The sequence below is a fragment of the Danio rerio genome, chromosome 23, assembly GCF_049306965.1.
Source record: "Danio rerio strain Tuebingen ecotype United States chromosome 23, GRCz12tu, whole genome shotgun sequence".
NCBI lineage: Eukaryota > Metazoa > Chordata > Actinopteri > Cypriniformes > Danionidae > Danio > Danio rerio.
In genome coordinates this window covers 41,274,759-41,285,000 of record NC_133198.1, presented here as the reverse complement: position 1 = coordinate 41,285,000, position 10,242 = coordinate 41,274,759, and the positions used below count along the sequence as shown (strand labels likewise).

Here is a 10,242-nt window from a genome sequence, read left to right as displayed (position 1 = left end):
TTATTTTCATCATCATTATACACAACGAATACTTTTCCTATAGACAAAAACGTGACACGTTAAATCTGTCAAGAAGGAAACTTAGTTTTACAATGTTATGAGGGTATAAGGATGAGAGTTTGTACTGTACTGTAAACGCTTTTCTCTTTCAACAAGTGTATTTTTTTATTTATTTAGAACCCAAATCTATTTTGATTTAATGCTCATTTTAAATTCTGTCTGATCCTGAATTGTATGTGTTGTTATGAGGTTGCTGTGGCTTTTAATGCCCTACTGAATCAAAAATAGTTTCTACCTGAATTGTGAAATATGAAGCGCCTCAGGAAAGAAAATGGAAAATGTAAGTTAAATGATAGTTTGAGGGTGTAAGGATAAGACCTTGCTGATAGCTTTCCATTTGGCAAGCTTATTTTGTTACATGATCATTTTCGGAGGTTTTGTTTCTCTAATCCTGAATTGTACAAGTTCTGTGGAATAAAAAAATATATATATATAATAATAATTATATATATATATATATATATATATATATATATATATATATATATATATATATATATATATATATATATATATATATATATATAAATAGATGTTTTAAATTCATTCATTTTCCTTTGAATTAGTCTTTATTTCAGGGGTCGCCAAAGTGGAAGGAACCACCAACTAATCCAGCATATGTTTTATGTAGCAGATGCCATTCCAGCCACATTTCAGTATTAGGGAAACACCCATACACACTCATACACTACGGACAGATAAGTTTATTCACTTCACCTATAGCGTGCCTTGGACTGTGGGGGAAACTGGAGGACCCGGAGGAAACCCACGCCAATATGGGGAGAACATGCAAACTCAGAAATGCCATCTGGTCCAGTATTTTTTGTACATGTCATTCTTAAATAACAGCTATTTACAAAGCTACAAATACACAGTAACAAGTTCACAAAAACAAGCAGTGCTGAAATGTGAAACCTGAAGCATGAAAAGGAGGGACAGAAATCTGACACCTTCTGAAATATTATATCTTTAATTAGTAAAAGCTGCAAAACTTTGTCAAATATCCTCAGATTTTTTTTTTTAAATGCAATAACATACACATCTTGCTAAAATATTTGATGTCGGACATTAAATATGACATATTACAGGCCTACACGTAGGGTTTCTTTATTATAGATTCTGATATATATATATATATATATATATATATATATATATATATATATATATATATATATATATATATATATTTTTTTTTTTTTTTTTTTTTTTTTTTACATTTTATTTAAATTAAGAATTAATTTAAAAAGCTTTCAAAACCACTGTCTTATGAGCTGAAGAAAATAAAAATCATCGACAGAAGGCCTCAGGGACTTACTGACTGACTAAATAAACAGCACATATTCATTTTGAGCTAACTTATGCATGTAAAAATGTTTTTGTACACACACACACACACACACACACACACACACACACAACCAAATTGTATGGGAATGGTTTACTTACGATTTTGGATGTCAACTCAGCTGCTGTCAGGTCCAATAAAGTTGGCTTCTTCTACGGTCAACAAGTTCCACTGTCACTTGTTTCACACAAAAAAATACTCTTCCGACACCATAACCAATTTAGCAGCTTCACCTGCTCCTGATGCTCGTATCCTGTTGAAATCTGTAAAAGAGGCAAATGGACTCTTTTAAAATTGACGCCTCAAGTTCACGATTGTCCTTCTGTCGACGGAAAGCCAGATGATTCAAGCCAATACTTTTGCATATTGAGTGTTGCATTTTGCCCCCGTGTGGCGTCGCGTGGAATTTTCAAATGGGTTGTGAAGCGACACATTAAAGTTAAATTAATATATCCCCACAAACACTGTGCCTAGGTTATTTTCTAGGGTTAATAAATGTAAATAATGATTAAATTATTGTAATTTAATCATTTTATTACAGCTTCCATTCACCAAGTAGTGTAACGGACACAACATTAAAACTATGCGTTGGAGCTTGATTCGCTTTACAAAAGAAACAATGTGAAAGGTCAGTGTAGAGTTCAATTTCAGTTTTCTTTTACTCTACTATATATTAAAAATGTTGTTTTCCAGGTTTAAAATTGTATTTATTTATTTTATCTCCATCTTTAAGGGTGTAGTGGTCAAAAAAGCTATTTTTTTTATGCACTTCTGAGTCAGCATAACGAGACACTCAAGGAGCTGTGTTTTCATCTCACTTTTTGCCAAGTAGTTGACAGTATAAGTAGTTTGCGCAGGCTTGCATATTCATTTTTATTTAATTATTCATGCATGTATTCATTGATTTTATACTTATTTTATTCATAACTCTTTGTTTTTATTTATAACTTTATTAATAAATAAGTTGCTAATAGTAAAATACTATTAAATCCTTCATTCTGAAAGCCCCTTCAAAGTAACCCATTTTGAGCATTTTGTTTTGGAATGACACTTCGAAAGCCAACGTGTCTTGTCTTGAACCCACATATATACATTCATTCATTCTTTTTTTTCAGCTTAGTCCCTTTATTAATCTGGGGTTGCCACAGCAAAATGAACCGCCAACTTATCCAGCTAATATTTTACGCAGTGGATGCCCTTCCAGCTGCAACCCATCACGAGGAAACATCCATACACTCTCATTCACACACATAAACTACGAACAAATTAGCTTACCCAATTCACCTTTAAAAGTCTTTAGACTCTAGACTATCAAAGTCAAAGTCTTTAGACTGTGGGGGAAACTGGAGCACCCGGAGGAAACCCACGCCAACAACGGGAGAACATGAAAACTCCACACAGAAACGCCAACTGACCCAGCCGAGACTCGAACCAGCGACCTTCTTGCTGTGCGGCGAATGCGCTACACACTGTGCTACTGTGCAACCCTATATATCTCAATGTATTGTATAAAAAAACTCAATGCATTTAGACATGTAGACATGGTCAAGACAATCTGCTGCAGTTCAAACTGAGCATCAGAATAGGGAAGAAAGTATTTCAGAAACAGCTGATCTACTGGGATTTTCATGCACAACCATCTCTAAAGTTTACAGAGAATATTCAGAAAAAGAGAAAATATCCAGTGTGCGGCAGTTCTGTGGGCACAAATGCCTTGTTGATGCCAGAGGTCAGAGGAGAATGGCCAGACTGGTTCGAGCTTATAGTAAGGCAACAGTAACTCAAATAACCACTCGTTACAATCGAGGTATGGAGAAGAGCATCTCTGAACGCACAACATGTCCAACCTTAAGGTGGATGGGTTACAGCAGCAGAAGACCCCAACAAATGCCACTCCTATCAGCGAAGAACAGGAAACTAAGGCAACAATTCACACAGTCTCACCAAAAATTGAACAATAGTTTAGAGAGATGTTGCCTGGATGGTGGGGTCAGAATTTGGGATCAATTACATGAAAGCATGGACACATCCTGCCTTGCATCAGTGGTTAAGGCTGGTGGTGGTGGTGTGATGGTGTTGGCTTCATTTGCACCAATTGAGCATCGTGTCAACGCCACAGCCTACCCGAGTCATGTTGCTGATGATGTCCATCAATTTATGACCACAGTGTACTTCAATCTTCCAGCAGGATAATGCGCCATTTCATAAAGCACGAATCATCTCAGACTGGTTTCTTAAACATGACAATGAGTTCACTGTACTCAAATGGCCTCTACAGCCACCAGATCTCAATGCAGCCGACACATTTGCAGCAACTGTGATGCTATCATGTTAAAATGGACCAAAATCTCTGAAGAATATTTTCAGTACCTCGTTGAACCTGTGCCATGACAGATTAAGGCACTTCTGAAGGGGGTTTAAGACAGTACTAGTAAGGTGTACCTAATAAAGTGGCTGGTAAGTGTATATTATATTTTATATATTATATATGTAAAAAATAAATAAATAAATAAATCATAATAACATTAACATCTTTGAAAAAAAAATAAACTAAAAGCTTTTAATGTATGATTCAGTAACTCATGCAGCTATTGATTTCATATGAATCTCAATTTCAATGTTTTTATTGCAGGTTGTCTTTATGAAATTTTTATTTAGAACTGTTTGGGAAGATTTTAATTCTAAAAGTTCTGTGTTTTTTTTTTTTTTTTTTGCAATACGCTGAAATCTTTCATCTCCAGATCAAGGCGAGTGTGATTTCTCTTGATATAACCCTTGTTAAGGAGAGGATGTGTAAAGACACCATCTGCTTTGTTCTACCGCTAATAAACCACTATGCAGCAAACATTCTCCTCCACTATTCCCCTTCTGCTCATCTGCATACGAATTAGTTAATTGAGAAAAGCCCAGATCAGACACACCATGCAGAGAAACATGCCGTAACACTCCCACAGCAGGGACCAAATGCCCATCTTCTCGGAGACGATTCCCTGCTGTTTCGGTGCAGATTTAGAAATGATGATGGACAGACAGAAAAGATCTCTCATATCGAAGCGTCTCCCTCAAATGCAAAGATTATGACAGACAGAGCAGTGAATTCTCCACAGCAGCATTTTTTCTACTTCTCCTTCTGGTTAGTTTGCGTCTCAGAGGAGGTCATTTGATGGATGGTGCTTCATCCACGCAGGCCACGATTCCTTGTTCTCAGCAGCTTTTGTAAAGTCAAGTAGCCACCGAAAGAGGGAAAACAGCACAAAAAAACCCTGCAGTCATTGGAATTAGGAGGGAAAAGAGAGAAAACAAAATCAGATTTGATGGCAAAGGAGTTCTGGTTGACGGATAAATGCACTTGCAATATCACACTTAATAAAACCCAGAAGATTTAATGTTCAACTCAGTGAATCTGTCTGTAACCTTTTCCAGACTGGTAGATCTCAATTATTTTCTTTCTCATTGGTTGTTGAATTCCTTTATATCTTAGAATGATGTCTAGATTCTAGATGGTCTACTTTACTTTGTCAGGAGGGTCCTAGTTAAGTGATTTCTTGATTGCGAACAGTTGTGGCAGTAATCAGGCCATAGTGTAGCTAATTCTGGTGTAAAACCTATCAGGTGTGTCTGTCTGTCTGTCTGTCTGTCTATACACATCCTTCCATCCATCCATCTATCCATCCATCATCCATCCATCCATCTCTCCTTCTGTCCTTCCGTCCATCCGTCTGTCCATCCATCCATCCATGCATCCATCGATCCATCCATCTCTCCATCCGTCCGTCCATCTGTGTTTATCCATCCATCCATCTGTCCGTCTACATATCCATCTCTCCATCCATCCTTCCGTCCATCTATCCACATATCCATCCGTCCGTCCGTCCGTCCGTCCGTCCGTCCTTCTGTCTATCTATCTATCTATCTATCTATCTATCTATCTATCTATCTATCTATCTATCTATCTATCTATCTATCTATCTATCTATCTATCTATCTATCTATCTATCTATCTATCTATCTATCCATCCATCCATCTCTCCGTCCATCCTTTCGTCCGTCCGTCCGTCCGTTCGTCCATCCATCCATCCATGCCTCCGTCCGTCCATCCATCCATCCGTCCGTCCGTCCGTCCACCTATCTATCTATCTATCTATCTATCTATCTATCTATCTATCTATCTATCTATCTATCTATCTATCTATCTATCTATCTATCTATCTATCTATCTATCCATCCATCCATCCATCCATCCATCCATCCATCCATCCAGTCATCTCTCCGTCCATCCTTCCGTCCGTTCGTCCATCCATCCATCCATGCCTCCATCCGTCCATCCATCCGTCCATCCATCCATCCATCCATCCATCAACATATTTTCTGTCCATCTATTCATCTATTCATCTATCTATCTATCTATCTATCTATCTATCTATCTATCTATCTATCTATCTATCTATCTATCTATCTATCTATCTATCTATCTATCCATCCATCCATCCATCCATCCATCCATCCATCCATCCATCCATCCATCCATCCATCCATCCATCTATCTATCTATCTATCTATCTATCTATCTCAGTCTTTCTATCTGTCCATCCATCAATCCATCCATCCGTCCGTCCATCCATCCATCCATCCATCCATCCATCCACCCGTCCATCCATCCATCCATCCATCCATATATCCTTCTGTCCGTTTGTCCATCCGTCCGTCAGTCCATCCGTCTGTCCGTCCGTCCATTCATCCATCTATCTATCTATCTATCCATCCATCCATCCATCCATCCATCCATCCATCTATCTATCTATCTATCTATCTATCTATCTATCTATCTATCTATCTATCTATCTATCTATCTATCTATCTATCTATCTATCAATCTATCTATCTATCTATCTATCTATATCAGTCCTTCCTTCTGTCCATCCATCCATCAATCCATCCATCAATCCATCCATCCCTCCGTCCGTCCGTCAATCCATCCATCCATCCATCCATCCATCCATATATCCTTCTGTTCTATCCTTCTTTTCACAACATTTCCATAAATAATTTATGTTTCTATTATTTTTGTAGTTTTCTATAAAACTATTTATCTTTATGTATAAATATATTTAAAGAATGTTGCAACTCGTTGTATAGGCAGAAAATTCTTGAACGCAATTACCGAGGCATTATTCCACACAAACAACGCTCTGTATATGGATGAAGAATAACAGAACAGTAAATATAAGCACAACAATAGTGATGCTTGCCTAAGCAAACATCTCTAATTAATCAAAGGAATATGAAAACACATGCAGTGACTCAGCTAGTGGCATTTGTAAAGCCATCTCTCTTTCTTTCAGTACATTTGTCTTTTGTAGGATTTCATTCATTTTCACTTCAGTTTAATTCTGGTCTTGCCGCTCAGGTCAAATCTGGATTCCTGTGGTGTCAATAAACAGTAAGTAGTTGAAATTGTCTACTTTTACAGCATTGCACACAATCCTTTTGCCCCAGGCTGTTCTGAGGCCAACTTATGGCCTACCATATATAGCTTTTGATTATCAGATGAGACATAGGAGTCATTTATCATAAAGGGAGCAGACAAAGCATGTTTGCTCACGGAGGGAACCTCAGGGGCGACTGATTCGCCAGTTAGTTTTCTATGTACCACAAAAAGTCAATGACTCTGCTGGCTCTGCTGTCCTTGTATCTCAAAGGTCTGAACAGCCGCTTTTTCTAAAAGGTTTCCTAGGAAACCGGAGAAATCTCTAGAAAATGTTCAAGGATTTACTATTGCAGCTGAATGAAATACATTCAAATGTACTTAGTGGGGAATTTTAGACAGTAATTGAAGCACATAAAATGTTTGTCAGTAATAATCATTTCTCTAACTAAGGTGTATGAAGGTGAAAGTCTTTGGGAGAACTTCAGTCTCAGCAGTACTTGAACACAGACATATGTCTGACTGTCTGAGCCAGTGATCATTTATTTTACAGCTTTTCTCAGTTGCTTGTTTGTATCTTTTTCAGATCAGAACTGAAATTCTTGATTAGACGGACGGACTGCTGGACAGACAGACAGACAGACAGACAGACAGACAGACAGACAGACAGATAGACAGATAGACAGATAGATAGATAGATAGATAGATAGATAGATAGATAGATAGATAGATAGATAGATAGATAGATAGATAGATAGATAGTTTTACCATTTTTGACTTACCGAAAAATAAGTTGCTATTTTCTAAACAAAACTTTTTTTTTTGAGTGAGATGCTAATGGTCTGATCTGAATGGTTTATGCTAAGCTAAGCTAAAAGTGCTCCAGCCAGACCCGGATATCAGCTAAATGCTTTAGAAAATGGTAAAACCCAAACTTCATAATTTGAAAAAAAAAGTTGTGGTGTTTCTTAAACAGGTTACTATTTAGTTTTAGTTATTTTAGAACTTCAAATTAAAATAAAAAGCCGAAAGTCTTGGGAGAATTTCTGTATCAGCAGTGAGAGATCATTTATTATTACTGCTTTTCTCAGTTGCTTGCTTAGATATTTTTCCTGATCAGAGCTAAAATTCTATATAGATAGTTAGATAGATAGACAGACAGCCAGACAGACTGACTGACTGACTGACTGACTGACTGACTGACTGACTGATTGATTGATTGATTGTGGGAGCACTTTTAGCTTAGCATACATCATTGAATCGGAATAGACCATTAGCATTTTGCTCAAAAATGCCAGGGACTTTTTTCATTTAAAGCTAGACTCTTCTATAGTTATATTAAGACTGACCAAAAATGAAAAGTTTGCCATTTTCTAGGCATTTCATTTATTTATTTTTATTTTTTTTTGAGCAAAATGCTAATGGTCTAATCTGATTCAATGGTTTATGCTAAGCTAAGCTAAAAGTTCTCCCGCCCGACCTGGCGACCAGCTGAATGCATTAAAAAATGTTAAAACCCAACTGTTTAACTCCAGTTAACATATAAATATTTAGTTTCAGTTATTCTAGAACTTCAAATTAACATAAATACAATTATTTTAAGTAACAAAAAAATATTTCCGTTTAATGAATAGATGCATTTGACAAAATACACAATGTATTAAAAAATCTAATTAAAAGCCGCACAATGCATTAAAACATGTCATCAATCTCCCTTGGCAAAGGGCTTTGATACTTTAATCAAAACTGCAGTATCTTCATTCTGAATAGGGATCAGCATCAAAACAATACTTAAAGTGAAGGAGCAAGCCATGCAGAAACCCTTCTCCGAAAAGCAGAAGAACTATTCCCTCTGTAATTGCCATACGAGGGTTCTTATTTCTTAGTGTTTTTAAAGCAGTGGGTGGGAATCTCATATGATTTGAATACAGAACAGGCTGTCTTCTCCAGACAAGCACATCTAATCTTTCATGATCCAGCAGTGTCTATTATTATTAGTTTTGTCATGGAAAAAGAAAACTCATTTGAAAATCAGAGGAAGATAATTAAATGCCAAACAAGTACGTCCCCTGAAGACTCCCACATCAGTCTAGATGTTCTAATCTAGATGACTCTGGAATGACAGTGAGTGCATTTAGATGCATTACATGAATATATTAGACTATTAGGATAACACCTTAAATGCATTCCTTTAACCTATGATCTTGAATAAACTGCTCACAATTATAAGAACGTGTTATGCCGAGTTCAGACTACACAATAAACGACCAACTTTGGCAGGATTCATTTGGTAATTCGGAAATAACAGACATCAGGAGGCCAGATCATTTTATCTTAAAAATAGTGTGGACAATAACCCAGTCTGGGTAAATGATTATGTTTTTCAGTGAATGATGTACAGTATTTTTTAGGTATATTACGTGTATTATGATTTGTTCAGAGTGAGTTTCAATAAATGATTCAATGGTTCAAACTATTTATTTAGAGTGAGTTTCCTGTAAACAACTCACTGATTCACATGATCTGTTCAGGGTAAGTTTACAGTAAACAACTCACAGATTCAAATGATTCATTCAGAGTGAGTTTTCAATAAATAATTTCATGGTTCAAATGATTCATTAGAGTGACTGTTCATTACACAACACACTGATTCAAATAATTAATTGATGGTAAGTTTTCAGTAAACAACCCACTGATTAAAATGATTCGTTCAGAGTGAATTTTCAATAATTGAAGTTTATTCATAAACAAATTTCCAGAGGATCACATACATATGATTGTTCACAACTGTTCCAACTTTAGCTAATGACTGATTATCCTATCAGACGATCCTTCACTCACTATAAATAACCAGACTTTTCTTATCTCAATATCTTCATCTTGAAGAATCCCCCCCCCCGCACCCAACCCTACTTTCCCTCCTTTCAAACGGGCGTCACGGTGGCTAGCGATTAGCGCTGTTGCCTCACAGCAAGAATGTCCCTGGTTTAATTCCTTTCCAAACCAAATGGCTTTTCTGTGCGGAGTTTGCTCGTTCTCCCCGTGGTCGCGTGGGTTTTCCCCGGGTCCTCCGGTTTCCTCCCACAGTTCAAAAACAAGCACTCTAAACAATTAATCAAAATACATTAGCTAAACTCTGAGTAAACCTTTCAGCATACATATCCGACACTTAGCTACAACAAGCAAGAAGGGGAGTCATCGAGATCTACCTGAGCTCAAACTCCCCTCTCGCCTTGCAACGGGAGGGAGCCCAGGGCTCGAGGATCTTATAAGCTCAGGGCTCTCTCCCGGGACAGCACGCCAAACTGTACGCTACTGTAAGTGTGAACTTTTGAAATGTTTCAAAGGATTCAAATAATTTATTTAGAGTTTCCACTAAACAACTCACTGATTCAAATGATCTGTTCAG

The 10,242-nt window shown here is 37.0% G+C and overlaps 1 long non-coding RNA gene across 1 annotated transcript in view; it reads right to left on the bottom strand.

The window, feature by feature from the left end:
* The window catches only part of LOC141380547 (uncharacterized), a 17,517-nt gene extending 15,770 nt beyond the window's left edge, over positions 1-1,747 (bottom strand). Inside the window, exons 1-2 of the long non-coding RNA XR_012398693.1 lie at positions 1,642-1,747; positions 1,510-1,560 (exon numbers count right to left, since the gene is read on the bottom strand). This is a non-coding gene — a long non-coding RNA (uncharacterized lncRNA). The remainder of the gene's footprint in view (positions 1-1,509; positions 1,561-1,641) is intronic.
* Between the last annotated feature and the right edge of the window lie 8,495 nt (positions 1,748-10,242).